Here is a 2,500-nt window from a genome sequence, read left to right as displayed (position 1 = left end):
AGATAAGAAAGAAACCCACCAACGAATTAGCGGTGAGGGGGAGACAGAAGAGTTCAGGATCTAGCTACAGAATAGATATTCATGCTCTAACCGAGGATAGCGACATTACCCTAGAAGCAATGAACAATAATTTCAGAGATATCATTACTGAGTGCGCTGTAGAAGTAGGCGGTAGGATAGTTAGGGAGGATACCGGTAAGCAGTCTAAGGTGACGAAAGATTTGATTAAGAAACGCCAGAGTATGAAAGCTTCCAATCCAACAGACCAGATTGAATTGGCCGAGATATCAAAGCTAATAAATAAGCGCAAGGTGGCCGATATAAGGAAGTATAACATGGAGAAATTTGAGCATGCTGTAAAGAACGGGGTAAGCCTTAAAGCGGTAAAGAACAAATTGGGCATAGGCAAAAACCAGATGTATGCGATAAGGGACAAGGCGGGCAACGTCATCACGAATATGGACAAGATAGTCAAAGTAGCCGAGGAGTTCTATACAGATCTCTACAGTAGCCAAAGTAGTCAGGACCGTAAGGAGATCGACGGTAGGGAAAAACAGTCAGACGTTCCACCAGTTACGAAGGACGAGGTCAAGAAAGCATTAGAAACAATGCAAAGGGGGAAATCAGCTGGAGAGGATCAGATAACTACAGATTTGCTGAAGGACGGGGGGGATATCGTGCTAGAAAAACTGGCCACCCTTTATACGCAGTGCCTGGTGTCATCGACGGTACCGGAACCATGGAAGAATGCAAACATTATCCTCATTCATAAGAAAGGGGACTCTAAGGACCTTAAATATTACAGACCAATCAGCTTACTGTCTGTTACGTATAAGGTATTTACTAAGGTAATCGCTAATAGAATCAGAACAACCTTAGACTGCAATCAAGCAAAGGATCAAGCAGGTTTTCGGAAACGGTACTCTACTATCGATCATATCCATACCATCAATCAGGTGATAGAAAAATGTTCGGAATATAACCAGCCCTTATACATAGCAAAAGCATTTGACTCAGTTGAAACCTCGGCGGTTATGCAGGCATTGCGAAATCAGGGGGTAGACGAGCCGTACGTGAAAGCGCTGGAAGATATATATATATATAGTGGCTGCACAGCAACGATAGTTCTGCATAAAGGAAGTAACAAAATTTCCATAAAGAAGATGTTAGGCAAGGAGACACAATCTCCCCAGTACTATTCACAGTTTGCTTAGAGGAAGTATTCAGAGGCTTAAATTGGGAGCAGTTAGGGATAAGGGTAGATGGAGAATACCTCAATAATCTGCAATTTGCTGATGACATTGCCTTGCTAAGCAACTCGGGGAATGAACTGCAAATAATGATTTGCGACCTAGACAGGAAAAGTAGAAAGGTAGGCTTGAAAATCAATATGCAGAAGACTAAGGTAATGTTAAACAGCCTCGGAAGGGAACAGCAGTTTGCATTAGGTACCGAAGTACTAGAAGTAGTAGGCGAATATGTCTACCTAGGACAGGTAGTAACCGCAGATCCGGACCATGAAAAGGAAATAACAAGAAGAATAAGATTGGGATGGAGCGGATTTGGCAAGCACTCACAGATTATGACTAGTAGCTTACCGGTATCGCTAAAGAGGAAATATATAACAGTTTCATCTTACCTGTACTCACCTATGGGGCTGAAACGTGGAGGCTAACCAAGAGAATTCTACTTAAGTTGAGGGCAACCCAGAGGGCTGTGGAACGAAAAGTGGTAGGGATAACATTAAGAGTGGGTCAGAGAAATAACTCAGGTTGCCGACATTCCAGTGGAAATTAATAAAAAGGAATGGGCATGGGTAGGACATGTGTGCGAAGAGATGATAACAGATGGCCGCTTAGGGTAACAAACTAAATTTCAAGGGAAGGAAAGTGTAGCAGGGGGCGGCAGAAAGTTAGTTGGGCGGATGAGGTTAAGAAGTTCGCAGGGGTCAAGATGATGCAGCTAGCACAGAACCGGGTTAAGTGGAGAAATATGGGAGAGGCCTTCGCCCTGCAGTGGGTATAGTCAGGCTGATGATGATGATGATGATGGTGACGAGATATCAGGTTCCAAAAAGCGTTGCACGGCTCTATGGGGACCGAAGCTGCTAAAGTGCAGGCCGATGTTCGGCACCAGAACTTTATTGTCGATGTCGGGAATGAAATTTGTGGCTGGTGTGAACAAAGTGACGGCTCTGGGCAGCAATAGTTTTAAATTCGGATGCTGCTAGAGCGCACAGGTCGAAGCGGGCCAGCAGTCATGGAGTCCGCATTTACGTAATGGTATGTGGTATGTTCTCTTGAAACGTCATTGGAGAAAACGGCTTGAATCGTAACGGTGCAAAAAACAAACAAACAATCAAACAATAACAACAGCCTTTCAACTCCGAATCGAAATACCTCGGTAAGAAGTCTGCCTTTTGCGGCCGGGAAAGAGGCAACTAATCATGAAGTGCCGTTCAGTCGAATCTTGGCTAGCATAAAATTTGTAATAGAGCTGT

The sequence above is a fragment of the Amblyomma maculatum genome, chromosome 6, assembly GCF_055883805.1.
Source record: "Amblyomma maculatum isolate TAMU_Amacu chromosome 6, ASM5588380v1, whole genome shotgun sequence".
NCBI lineage: Eukaryota > Metazoa > Arthropoda > Arachnida > Ixodida > Ixodidae > Amblyomma > Amblyomma maculatum.
The sequence above is the reverse complement of the archived record's forward strand: the minus strand, read 5'-3'. Positions refer to the sequence as shown.